The sequence below is a fragment of the Acanthopagrus latus genome, chromosome 8 (genome assembly GCF_904848185.1).
Source record: "Acanthopagrus latus isolate v.2019 chromosome 8, fAcaLat1.1, whole genome shotgun sequence".
Classification (NCBI taxonomy): Eukaryota; Metazoa; Chordata; class Actinopteri; order Spariformes; family Sparidae; genus Acanthopagrus; species Acanthopagrus latus.
Genome location: NC_051046.1, coordinates 30,135,361 through 30,150,057, shown reverse-complemented (window position 1 = coordinate 30,150,057; position 14,697 = coordinate 30,135,361). Strand labels below are relative to the sequence as shown.

General features: G+C 43.5%; 1 pseudogene; it reads right to left on the bottom strand.

The window, feature by feature from the left end:
- Window positions 1-10,367: 10,367 nt before the first annotated feature.
- LOC119024212 lies at window positions 10,368-11,669 on the bottom strand (annotated as a pseudogene).
- Window positions 11,670-14,697: the final 3,028 nt, after the last annotated feature.

Genomic DNA, 14,697 nt, shown 5'->3' with positions numbered 1-14,697 from the left:
TGCTGTCAATCACTACACGAACCAGGGCGGGACCTCGATGGGCGGGCGGTACAGGCTGCTGCTGAGCCAGTAGTAACGTTAGTGAGTAGTAGTAGTGAGCGTCTTAGAAACTGTTGTGTCTACAACTTGAAAATCGATAAGAGGAGGAAACACCCGGGTGGTGCTGTGAAACAGTGATTACAAAAGTTGAAGTCTCTAGAGGTGGAGGCTTTTAATGTGCAAAGTTGACATATCTTTTTGGTGCTGGGACCACCAACCCGCCAGCAGCCACAGGTGCTGCTGCACCAGGAGACGAGACAGGAGGACCAATGATGATGAGCAAGTGGAGATAAGTAATGTTAGCCTGGGGCTGGCTAGGCTAAATTTTTGAGACGTCCAAAACAAAGTAAAAAACGTTTTTACATTGAATGTGATGTGACTTAACTAACTGCATACTGATGAATGCAGCTGCTGCTAATGCTAACGTAACGCCTCAGGGATTGAAACCGTTATTTTTCTAATTTTGACAATCTAACATGACAGTATATTATCCCAGAGTTGAAGGGCAGTGACTGTTGGTAGTTGCGGTTGATTTTGTTCAAATATGCCGAATTGTGATATTACAGGTTTTTATTGTTCAGATGATTTAGCTAAGCTAGCTAACAGATGCTAGTGTCAGCAGTCTCTTGTTGCCAGAGCTATAAATAGAGATGCAGAATCAAGCTTAGATACTTTGAATTTTAGCACAAAATACAAGTAAACCTATAGGAAATACGTTTAACTTCCAATATTTACCATTGACTTTATTGTAATCTTTCAATTCATTTATTGTTTACTGAGTTGATAAGTTTTTAATAGGTGTAATTTGTGTGTAACTTTAATTTGTGTGTAAATGTGTTACTTTTACTGTAGTTTTCAAATGGCTGTGTATAGTGTTGTCTTGAGCATTTTCAGGTCACAAAGATCTGGCTTTTTTGCATTGGAAAACACTAGTAAAGTGTCCTAATGACATGACAAAGCCATTTGACAATCTTGTTCATAAATGATGGTGTCAGGCCTTTTTTATGACACGCACACTTTCATTGACATGAATACTTGGTTTTGAGGAATGACTTCTATTTTGAGCGTGTGGCATGCTTTTGCTTTAGTTGATTGCTATAGCTGTCAATTTTAGTCCTTGAGTTCATTGCTACGTGCTTTATTAATTAACCGCTATCAAGGAATATGACTCTTCTTTGTAGTATGTGTGAGAAAAGATGCTGCGAGATTTGTGGACTTCTATGTGGTGTCCGCTGATAATGTAGTGGGCTGGTCTGGACAGAAATTGCCAGGGCTGAATTTTTGTCCTAGTCCGCCCCTGCTATCCACCTAAACAAGCCTTCTGACCCTCTAAGTAAAGCTTTTCTGTTACTTCTTGATATTTCTGACTTCATTCAGCTTGTTCATGATCCAACTCATTCCAGTAGCAACACTCTGGACTTGATCCATTTCCATGGATTAGACGCTGAATGTCACTTTGGTCTTTTCTGCTGTGTCGGACCACTTGTTAAAATGTTTTTAATTCTCATCATATGATTCCAGCAATCATAGTAAAAACCACTTGGGTCTTGGCTCCTTTTGCGACAGTGACAGAACCTGTTGAATAATTTACTAATGTAGTTGATTCTGTGGCACCTGTCTCCACCAAGACAAGATGACCAAAGAAATCTACACCCTGGTTTATCGATGAAGCCCAAGATCTCAAGCAGGCCTGCAAGAAAATGGAACATGCATGGTTAAAATCTAGAATCTGGAAGTTTTTATCTTGCACGGCATGATAGTTTACTTAATTATGAGCATGCTCTTAATGCTTCTAGAATAAACAATTATAAACACAATCGTAGATTTCTCTTCGATAGCGTGGCTAAATTTACTCAAAAATCACAGTCTGTGAGCTGTGCGCCCATAATGCAAATGATTTCTCAGAATTCTTTTGCAATAAAATTGATGAGATGAAAATCAAAATGTTCTTTTCATCTCTGGCTTCCTCTGCAAAGTTGATTGTAAAACGTGCATTCACAGGTCATCTCAGCTCTAAACATTTTTGAAAGTTTCTCTTAAGACAATGGCTAAACTAGTCTCAACCTCAAAACCAACTACCTGCGTCCTCGACCCCCTTCTGGCAAAACTGTTTAAGGATCTATGGCCAGCACTGGGACCTACAATGTTAAATATAATGAATGTATCACTCATGGCCAGTGCTGTTCCTGCCAGTTTTAAATCTGATGTGGTTGAGCCTCTAACTTAAGAAACCACATCTTAATGCAGGATCTCTAAATAAATATGGACCAGTGTCCAACCTGTCCTTCTTCTCTAAAGTCTAAGAGCTGTGTTGCAGCAATTTCCAGGCTCCCTACTTAATATTAATTTCCTATAACCTTTTCAATCAGCTTTCAGAGCCCGTTATTCCAACAAAATTGCACTTACTAAAGTGGTAAATGACATTCTACTTACTTTTGGACTCTAAACTAATATTTTACCTAACAGAAAGAACACAGTGTGTTTCTTATAATAATACTACTTCAGTATTTACTTATGTGAAGTATGGAGTTCCCCGGGCTCTGTTCTTGGCCCTTTGCTCCTCTCATTATATATTTCAACTCTTGGCCAAATCATTCAGTGATGTTAGTGGAGCAGGACAGTTCATTGTCAAGGATTACACCCAGATTCCTTGCCTTCAACAAAGGCGATACCGTGACATTCTTGTCTGACAGGTCCATGCCAGGACAGTCTTTCCCTAGGATGAAGAGGAGTTTATTTTTACTAAGGTTGAGTTTGAGGCGATGCCCAGTTGTCCAAGTGGAGATGTCTGCCAAACATTCTGAGATGCGTGTCACAATGTGGGTGCTGGAGGACGATGGGGGAAAAGAGAGGAACAGTTGGGTGTCGTCATCATAGCAGAGGTAAGAGAATCCATGTGATGTGATTGCAGAGCCTATTGATCTAGTGTATAGTGAAAACAGAAGTGGTCCTAATACTGAGCCACGAGTTTTCAGAAGGCAGGGCTTGGACAAGGAGCCATTCCATGTGACCTGAAAGGTGTGATTTGTCAGGTATGATATGAAACAGATTAGAGCAGAATCAGCAATGCCAAGTTCAGCCAGAGTATAGAGGAGGATTTGGTGGTTGACTGTATCAAATGCAGAAGATAATTCAAGGAGGATGAGGACTGACGAGTGGGACCAGTCTCTGGTGGCACCGAGCAACTCAGTCACTGTGAGGTGGGCTGTCTCAGTGGAGTGAGCAGTTCTGAAGCCTTACTGATTAGGGTATAGGAGGTCATTTTGTGAAAGATAGGTGGACAGTTGGTTGTAGACTGTGCGTTCCAGTGTTTTAAAAAGGAATGAGAGAGATATGGGTCTGCAGAATTTAGAGCTAAACTTCCACAAAATGCGCTAAAGCAATAACTAGTGCTATAGGGGTACTTGTAACACTATGCAACCTTATTCTGAGGTAGAAAAGCCTGGATTTAAATATTCAATTACCGTACTGGAACCCCGTTACAAAGCAGGTAGCATCTCACAAAGGTGTTGCCTTCCATGTATGATAATGGTAAGGACAAGTTATTGGAAGTCCGAGCAGTGCAGATTTAGTGGACTTAAAGACAAATTGCTGGTCTTCTAGAGCAACTCAGACCTATGTTTATCACAGCACACTCCATTAAAAGGGCACACTGCAGTTACAACAAAGAGTCACTAGATTGCAAGTACCCTCTATAGGATCTCCTCTTTTGTTCACAATTAGTTTCCAATTGACTGGTAAATACAAGTTATTGTTACATTTATGTTGTAAATGAATTCTCAAAATGTAATTAAATTCAAATTTGAATTTAATTTAAACATTAATCAATAATATAAATTTGAATAATAATTATTCAATTATATCCAGTGAATAATGGAGATTATATCATGCTATCATGTTGACCATCTTTTGAACTGAGAACTAAAAATGGCATAGCCATCTGTGCCAAAAGAAAGATTTAAAAAAATAAAATAATTCTAATATGACCTTAAAATTGAAAATCAAATATAATCTATTAGGGGTGTCATGATTTTGAGAGTCATGACACCCCTAGTAATCAATGATTAATAAATTGTAATCAGTTTGTGCCCCTCAGCTGCTGGTTCATAGTTCAGGAGAAAAGGAGTGAGTATGCAGATTCACAGATCGTTATGAACTAATCATTACCTAATGTTTCATTAATACAGTTTCTCCTAGTGTGTTCTCTCATAAGTCAGCATTATTTACTACAGAGTCTTTGAGTCACAGTTATTTGTAAACATTGCCTAATGTCCTATCTTTGCGAGGAACATAATGGGAACAAATGCATGACAACAGAAACAAGCAAACAATTCATTCAAATCAAGATTTATTGCAAGAGTAGAAAACATTTTACTTGGCATGGTAGCAATTGTTTGATTTACTGAGCTCCCATTTAGCAAGTATCAGATTGGAAATGGAACTCAACAAGCAAAGAAACAATACAGCAAGTAAATAACCATTAAATTAATTTAATTGTTAAGTGTACTTCATGATTATCCACTGATAACAGCAAATTTATACATCTCAAGAATCCCCTGACAGTGCGCTGCAAGAGACTTAAGTTACAAACAGGGATGTCATAAGCTCGAGGTGTTTTAAACATGCTTATCAATAATGTTTTGGCAGTCCTAATATAATCATACAGTGAACAGATCCTAGACTGTCACTTTGATCTTCCACCCCAGAGTTCAGGTTTGGTAACACTGTTTACCTTTATATGATCAGTAGAGAAACAAAGTGTTTCATCCGGCCAAACAAACATGGTTGGCTCCACGAACTTAAAGGGGGAGCAGCAAAGCAGTGTTGTAAATACTCAGTGTGCTACAGCTTGTAGCCTGCTGCTGCAAGGTGGATCCACTCCATAGGCACGCCGCATAAGCTGCTCTGCAACATGTTGAAGACCAGTGGTTTAGCGAATGGGTGTGAATGTTATAAAATGAATATCAATAGACCTTTTCACAGCAGATATTTTGACTTGTCGCTGCAATTAATCACAGGTCTAACTACTAACATATATAGTCATTTAATTCCAGTGCCCAACAAAGACATTCAAGTGAGCTTTAGGAATTGTAGGCCCTGGAATTGCATCACCTAAAAATCTGTCATTACAAATGTGCTTTTCTTGCTTAGACAAATCTTAATGTCCTCCACAATAAATAATGTAACATATTAATAAAAACAATAATAATAATGTATTGTGACTGCTCTTATGAGATCTTAAAGGATGATATAAATGATACAAAACGCTTAATCTAGCATGCACCAACATAACTGGCCACTATGTCAGCCCGCTCAGAAGATGTATCACTGCAGCCTAGTATACACGCTAAACTTATTCACCTAGTGTGAGCAGTTGCATAATGACACTCTTGGGGCAGGGATGGAAAATGTGTTCAAATTAGTGGCATTTGAACAATCCAGGGCCACTTGGGGCCAGTTCCTGTGACTCTAATTTGAAGAATGAAATGAAAGAGTCTACAGTTATGCTAATTGCTCTGTGAAGCTGTACTCATGTTGAGTGGGGCTTTGAGCTAAATGCTGCTGTCAGCATGTTTACAATAGCAATGTTAATGAACTGATGTTTACCAGGTTCACAGTCTTAGTTTATGGCCACATCCACACATACTAATACAATCTTTTTTACCCCTGTCTTCTTTGGTATTGTTCAAGAATATTTGCATCCAAACAGATCTTTTGGAAACGACTCAACACGCTATAGTTCATATTCCAGGGCTATTTGTGGCACTTGAAATTCACCCAAAAAGGACAGAGCATGCTCATAAAGCTTGCACATTGTATACAAACAGACAGTAGAAGGAGAAACTGAACAAAACGAGAAGATGATGAAAATGGCTAGTCGGTTGTCCATAATCCTTTTTCACTCTGCGTAATGGCAGAGGAGCATTATATTTTGTCCTAGTGAACCTAATGGCCCCAATATCTTCTGCAGCATGAACACAAGCATGTAGTCCATCAGTGTTGTTGTTGTTAAGTAGGGTTAAAAGGTTGAAGGCTAGAGGTCGAGGGGTATCGATGGCATCATCGATACTCAAAGTATGTAGATTCACTGTCCACACGAGAATGCAACCCACCCTGATACCAGGTTTCAAAAAAGTGCATTTACAGGCACTGCATTTACAGGATCCATGTGGATGATCAGCCAAAAGATGCAAACCATGTGTGTTTACAAACAAAAGCGTTTCCCTGTGTTTCCATCATGACATTCATCAAGTTGTTTTGCTCTTTCTCCTCGATATGCTTGCCTCTTCATTCCAGCCCTTTCCTCCTTTTCACACCCTTTCCCTCAACTGTCCTTCCCTACCCATTCATTTATTGGCCCCTCATAGCATCTTAGCAGAATTGTATACTGTCCATTTGTTCCCTGCCAGGTTGACTAGTTTGCTTATGCCTTGTTCAGCCCTTTTACCTGCATGCCTATCCTGTTTGTATCTTTGCCTGATTTTTTTTTTACCTTGGATTACCTGCCTGCTTTTCATGGGACAAGTTTGCCATTGTCTGCCTTATTACCTGGTTTTGATCCTGTCTGCCTGATTCTGAACTGTTACTATTCAGTCTGGCTAGAATTAATCCAGCTGATGCAGACCCAGCAAACAGTGGGCTCTTGTCACAAGCCAGTTTCATTAAGCAATACCAAAAGTAATTCCATTGCAGGTGATCTTCTAGAAATCTCTGCCGAAAACGAAAGGGTCCTGGAATCAATTTAGGAACAGATCATGTGCTTCTTTATCTCTGATTAGGCTCCTGCAAGAGTCTTCCCATCCAACACATCCTCTTGTGTTTCTCCCCCAGTTTCCTTCCCCAAAATGGTATTCCAGAACTCCTGGTGCTTGTTGGCTCTTCCTCACTCAGTGCTCCCTTATGTCAGCCTATGTCAGTTTCAGCCTTCATGGTTTTTAATTTTAGTTTAAAGGAGTCATCACCTGGTTTTTTACATAGCCAGTCCCCCTTGGATCACTTTGGATCAATTCTTAAAAATTATTAGGAAAAACAAAATCAAACATAGAGCTTGTTCTGACACTTTTTCATATCACAACTTTCTCACATGAGATTACGCGAGGTTTTGATTGGTCCACATGTGCAATGTATCAATATGTAATGAGGCACACATTGATTGGCCGCAGGAGGGACAGAGCTGGAATGGGGGTTAGCCTGCATGCACACAGACTCCAAAACATAAATATGGATGGCGGCACAATAAATGACAAACCTTACAGAATTCAGGCATTTATGTACAAGCCGGAGTCGGAACCCAAACGGGAGAGTAAAGTGGCAGAGACAGTGGAAGAGACACAGCAGGATGTCTCTGAATGGTAAATTCTTTTTTTTTTCCATCTTACTTTTTCATTTTGAGTGTCATCTCACCTTGCCTGTAGTTAGATACAAACACCTCAAAATGATAATTGCTAATTTATCAACAATTATAGTGAAATGACCCTCACATATGGCATCCTCTGGGCCTATATGTGGTCATCTCCCTCTCTCTCTCTCTCTCTCTCTCTCTCTCTCTGCCTAAATGTTTTTTCATTACAAAATGCAAGACACATTTATATGCAGGATTATGCCCATTTACCTGGGGCACCGCCATGGCCAGCAGGTATGACGTAGGATAAATATTTTCCTAGCGTGTCATTGGCATGGTCCGAGGAGTATACTGACCAACTGTGAAGTCTGTGGTGTCCAATCTGTAGGAGGAAGACGTGAAAGTATGATGTACGGCAATATTTAACAATGGCCACCAAATTTAAAATGGCCGACTTTGCATGGATGTGTAGATGTATTCAGGGCGAGACTGTCTACATGTATGAGGACATTGGTGGAGCTGGGGCATTGCATGTGGAAGTTATAAGGAATTGATGCTTGACAGCGAAGGAAAAAAATGGTGTTGGTCGTCATGCCCACCAGGTTTGACACAGCTGAAAGATGATACAGAGTGAATATGAAGACCTTGGTGTTTAAGCTCTAGGACAAGATAGTTTTCAAAGTAGGCATGAATGTATCAAAAACGCCACCACACACCAATATTGCTGACTTCCTGTTGGACTGAGATTATGGGTCCAAATGGGTTTTTTGTGCGTCTGCTCATGATGAATGTGCACAGCGACTTTCATTTGTGTATGTGCAAGTAGGAGGCGTGGCATCACAATAGGGGGCGCTGCAGAGCCCGCATGCCACCACCACGTCCAGTGACAACACAGATCTATTCCGGGCGACTCCCTCTACATTCCTGAGAGATTTGGCCAAGATAGGAAATTGTATGAAAAGGTTATGAGGACTTGATGCTTTACGGCAAAGGATTTGAATTGACCACTCCACCACGGCCAGCAGGTATGACGTAGGAAAAGTTTTCTATAACTTTTCATCCTCAAGGTCAGAGGATGATACTGAATGACTGTCAAGTCAGTGGTGTTACGTCTGTCCAGTGGGTGGCGCTATGGATATGCCACAGTATTGATGGATGAGATAGGAAATTGTATGAAGAAGTTATGAGGACATGATGCTTCACGACAAAGGATTTTAATGGCAGGCACCGCCACCACCAGGAGGTATGACGTAGGATAAAGATTTTCCTAGCGTGTCATTGGCATAGTCTGAGGAGTATACTGAGTGACTGCGAATGGCGGAGATAACTTAAGTACGAGGATTTGCGATATTCCAAAATGGCGCCCAAAATAAAAATGGACAACTTAGTATTGATGCACAGATTAATTTGGGGAGACAGCCTCTACACTTGTGAGCAGTTTGGTGTGGACCGCTCCACTGTGGCCAGCAGGTATGACGTAGGATTAAGATTTCCTTAACTTTTCATCCTCAAGGTCAGAGGATGATACTGAGTGAGTGTGAAGTCAGTGGTGTTACGTCTGTAGGAGGAGATAATTACAGTATGAAGATTGGCAATATTTCAAAATGGTGGCCAAAATCAAAATGGCCGACATAGTCTTGATGCAGAGATGTGTTCATGGGGACAGCCTTCAAAACGTATGAGCAGTATGCTGTGGATAGGAAATTGTATGTTGAAGATATAGAGCCTTGATGCTTGATGGCGAGGGAAAAAGATGGTTTTCACAGTCCTGCCCACTAGAGTATGACGTAGCTGAAAGATTTCCATAACTTTTGTTCTTCAAGGCATGAAGATGATAACTGAGTTAATGTGAAGACTGTGTTGTTTAAGCTCTAGGACAAGATAGTTTTCAACGTAGGCATGAATTAGTCACATTTGCGGCCACACATCAATATGGTATCGGTCCCCCAGACTTTTTTTGTGTCTGCGCATGAGGAATCTGCGTTTCACTAGCAAGGACCACACCGTCAATGAGATGCGTTTAGGGATTTATTTGGTGACAAAGGAAGACAAAAGTTTCGAAGATCTTGGTTCTTTCATTTCTTAGAATGCGTTGTGGGGATTCTTTTGGAGAAAAGAAAACCAGAAAACCTCCAATTATTTGAGAATCGATTGAGTGGATCTGAGATCTTTGAGATCTGAACTGATGCAGCGGTGGTATGTTTGGGAGACGTATGAAGTGTTCTGGGACGCCATTATGAGAGGCTGAAGTGGCAGCTCCGATTCTGAAGGAATGCCCGGAGTAGTTGTCAGGCGAAATGCCAGATAATGAGAGCACGGGCAAAAGTGATGGTGGAACCAGAATTGAGTAGCCACTTGGCCGGATTCGGAGAGGATCTGTCATTGTTGTGCTTTGAGATTTACAGAATTGCAAGAAGGGATTCAGTGGTGATTGGACCTTGAAGAAGAAGACGGGTGTAGACGGACCAAATTGGTTGGTTTTGGTTTGCTTTAAGTGGAACACCATAGTGTCGTCTGAAAAGCGAGACAAGTCAGAGATGCAGGCGTGACGGCTTGGGTCGAAGTGAATGGTTGAGGAGGTGAATTCGGAGCATCTCAGGAAACCAAAAAAGGCTAGCAAGAACATGGCTTCCAGGGTTTGGGCGACTTGTGGAGTGCTGTACCCACAACGGATTGTGTGGAGGCAGATGGACAGCAAGTCGGCGGTAAGAGGAAGACGACAAGGGTTTTTTGCTGGCTCTTGGCATAGGAGTCCTTTCAGGAGGGAAGTTATCTGGGGATGGCTGGTGGCCAGGCCCGAACTGCCAGTTATTAACTTGGAGAAAAAGCTGATACCGCTAAGGTACGCTTTGATGGTGTGTGTTTTGATTGCCATGATGGAATGACCATAAGTGATAAAAGAAGTCAAGGTGATAAGATCGAATGATGGAAAGGTTATGTTGTACTGGTCATGGAAGTGGTGGAAGCTTTTCCAGGGTGTCCAGTATGAAGAGAGGGTTGAGGGTGATAGGCTGTTGATGATGGAGCTCTGGGATTTGTTTATCAGAGGTATTAGCGCCAGATTTACAAGTTGAAAGTCAGTGCTGAATATGGAGGAACTGGCGTTGGGAAGGTATCGGCGTGAGGTGCCAAGCCTCTGAACTTCTGAAACGAGAAACAGGAAAGAGAGTCAGCAATGGCATTAGCGTGACCGGGAACATCAGCTGCACGAACATATTGGTGTGTGCCAAATGAGGCACCATGTGAATGGCATGACGGAAGGGGAGTTGGAGCGTCCTTTGTTGATTATGTCTACGACTGCGAGGTTGTCTGAGTATATGAGAATGGACTTGACTGAAGGAGCAGCGTTGGTGTATGGATGGATGTTGTGTGGGTGAGTCAGTTGGTTGTCGTAGAAAAAAGTGATACTGTTCCAATGAGTGAGAAGATTGAGCCACAGATGGAGTTCGGCACGGCTTGAGCTGTCCAGGCAGATGGAAGTCAAGAGTGATGGAACGGAAGAAGCGATGGATAGTAAGTGAGATATGAAGGCTCATCCTTGGGGGATGATGCGTAGGGCAAAGCTGAGGTGACCCAAAAGGGACAAAAGTTGACGTTTGGTGCAGCTCGGGGCGTGGAGGAAATTGGAGATCAGAAGGCTGATTCGGTTGCGCTTTTCGACTGGGAGTGAAGCCTGGAACTTGTTTGTGTCGAGGGTGATACCGAGAAACTCGAGGGATGTGGAGGAGCCCTCTGTTTTCTCAGCGGACAATGGAACTCTGAGGTCAGGGAATACTGAAGTCAGAGTGACCAGGCCGGAGGCGGGTGGTGACGACGGTGGGGAAATGATGAGAAAATCGTCCAAGAGATGGATGAGGTATGGAATCCCGTGGTTGTTGGACAGGATCCAACACAGGGCCTCAGACAGGGTGTCGAAGAGTTTGGGGCTGCTTTTGCAGCCAAATGTGAGCCTGACGGCAAAGTAATATGCACCGCGCCAGCGGACACCGAAGAAACGCCAGAGGTCGGGGTAGATGGGGAGGACTTTGAAGGCGCTGGTGATATCGGTTTCTGAGAGCCACGATCCTTTACCGGCGAGTTTAATAAAGGTGATGGCATGGTTGGTGGTGGCGTAGTGAAGGGAAAAATCTTCACTTGGGATCAAGCTATTGATGCTGGGAATAGTGCTGCCGTGGGGTGCTGAAAGATCAATGATGATGCGTTTCTTGCCGGAGTATTTCCTGGTAGCGATACCGAGGGGCCTGATGCGGAAGTTAGGAAATGGAGGATGGATGAACGATCCGATCATGAAGCCTTCCTTAACCTGTGGCCGACTGAAGATTTTTTATCTCGAAGGAGATGGATGGTTTACCTGTTTTGATGTGAAATTTGAAATTAAATTGTTCAAGGCAAAATAAAAACATGAAAAAGACGTTATAAACAAACAACTTTAATTTTCTCAAAGTGTTTGTATATTCTCATTTTCAAATAGAATTATTTTCATTATAAAGAACCAGATTTTGTCTTCAAAAGTATTTTTCCCAAAAATTAGTCTTGAAAAGGGGGAGCCGTCTTATAAACAGGGTCATTTTATGTTCAGACCAATATATTAATACATTTTAATGGTGTAATACTGCTGTCATGTAGTCACTAATCTGAACTAGCTGGATGTCAATGTTGTTCAGGTCCATCAGGGTGTAACTGCCATACTTTGCTGTCACAGCTTCAGCCAGACTTTAGTTTTTCATTTGTCTGTTTCATGTTTTCTCCTCACTAACTCTCATGTCATTTCAGACCCTGCCTCTCCCCCCTGCTCTGCATTACCTGTTGGTTTGATCCACCTGATCTGCTCCACCCCTTACTCACCTGCTCCTCATCAGCTAATCAGCCCCCTCAGTATTTATACTGAGCCTGTTCCCTCAGTTCTTTGCCAGATTGTCTAGTGTGTTTCCCTCGCTCTCCAGCGTTCCGTATTTTCTGAATCTGATCCTGCCTGCCTGCTTGTGATTTGACCTGCCTTTGGACTTTGGACTCTCCCTCTTGCCTGCTCCCTCTGGATTTGTTTGCCTCGCTGACTGACTACCTGGTTTGACCCTCGCTTGTAATTAAAGATATTCTTTTGTAACTGAACTGTTTCTTTTGTGTCGTGCTATTGGGTTCCTGCCTGCCATTTTGTGAAGCCTGACAGAACAATCTGGCCAAAAGAATGAACCCAGCCGACACGGAGAACATAAAGCAAGAACTAGCAGCACAAGCTGCTGCTCTACACCAGCAGGAGAAACGCTTCACTGCCATGGAGGTGGCTCTCCAGGAGTCTTCTGCACACCACAATCAACATCTGGAGACTCTGACTGGTCAACTCCAGCACCTCATGCAGGTCAGGCAGATGCCAGCTGTTCCACCACCCACCAGCTCTTCTGTTCCTGCCGTTTCGGGTCCAGAACCCCGTTTGAACGCTCTCGAGCGCTTTTCAGGAGCCCCAGGTACCTGCCGCTCTTTTCTGACTCTGTGCTCTTTGACTTTTGAACTACAGCCTCTCACATATCCCACTGAGAGGTCAAGAGTGGCATTCATGATTACCCAGCTTACTGGGCGTGCTCGGGAGTGGGGCACCGCTGAGTGGGACAAGCAGTCGGCTCTTTGTTCCTCTGTGACTGCTTTCTCTGAGGGTCTTCGGAAGGTGTTTGACCATGCTACTCCTGGTCGAGAGGCTGCTCGTGGACTGTTTAACTTGGTTCAGGGGAGCCGGAGAGTGACTGATTATTCCATTGAGTTCCATACACTGGCTGCGGAGAGTGACTGGAACTCTTCTTCCCTGGCCGATGCTTTCTACAACGGACTCTCTGATGACATCAAAGACGAGCTGGCAGCTCGGGACCCTCCGACAGATTTAGACGCTCTCATCGCCACGGCTATCTGCATCGATGGACGTTTCCAGGAGAGGAGACGAGAGAGAGCACTGTCCCGTACTCCCAGAAGCCTTCCCCGGCCTCCAGCGTCACCTTCACCTTTAATGCTTTCTCCTCCTGCAAGTGCCCCTAGCGACCCAGTTGAGCCCATGCAACTTGGCCGGACCAGGCTGCCGAACGACAGAGGCAGCAAAGGGAGAACTGCTGCATGTACTGTGGACAGGGAGGTTATTACGTGTCTTCCTGTCCAGTAAAAGACAGGGCTCACCAGGAATCCAGAGGGCGCTGGTGAGCCGCATCAGGAACTTTGAAATGCCCTCTCGGTCACTGCTTCATGCCCAGCTCAACTGGAATGGACAATCGCACACAGTCTCTGTCCTCATTGACTCCGGGGCTGACACTAACCTTCTGGATCATGATCTTGCCATGCAGCTGGGTATTAATCAGGAACCCTTAGTTGAGCCTATCAAGGCTACTGCTCTGGATGGGCGTCTTCTCTGCACTGTAACCCACCGCACTGTTCCTGTTCATCTGGGCATATCAGGTAACCACACTGAATCACTTACCTTTCATCTGATAAACGCTCCTCAGCAGCCAGTCATCCTGGGGTTTCCTTGGTTAATAAAACATAATCCACATATTGACTGGAGAACTCGTTCCATTTTACAATGGAGTGAACACTGTCATGCGGTCTGTCTGAAATCTGCCTCTTTACCTGTCTTCAACACCTCTTCTGCTAACGAGTTCCCAGATCTCACTAATGTCCCATCTGAATACCATGACTTAAAGGAGGTGTTTAACAAAGTACGGGCCACCTCGCTTCCCCCACACCGCCCGTATGATTGTGCCATTGACCTCCTCCCTAGCTCATCACCACCAAGGGGGAGACTCTTCTCTCTGTCAGCTCCTGAAACCAAGGTCGATGGATGAATACATTAACAACGCACTGGCAGCAGGCATCATCCGTCCCTCTTCGTCTCCTGCTGGAGCTGGATTTTTCTTCGTGGACAAAAAGGACAAATCTCTCCGGCCCTGCATTGATTACCGTGGTCTGAATGACATCACCATCAAAAACAGGTACCCCCTCCCACTCATCTCTTCTGCATTTGAACTGTTGCAAGGGGCTTCTGTGTTCACCAAGCTTGATCTGAGGAACGCCTATCACCTTGTGCGCATTCGGGAGGGTGATGAGTGGAAAACGGCTTTTAATACCCCAAGGGGCCACTACGAGTACCTGGTTATGCCTTTCGGACTCACGAATGCTCCGGCAGTATTCCAGGCCTTGGTGAACGATGTGCTCAGGGATTTCCTCAATATATTTGTGTTTGTATATCTGGATGACATCCTCATCTTTTCTAAGTCCGAACAGGAACATCTGCAGCATGTTCGTAGTGTCCTCCAGAGACTCCTAGAGAACCAGTTGTTCGT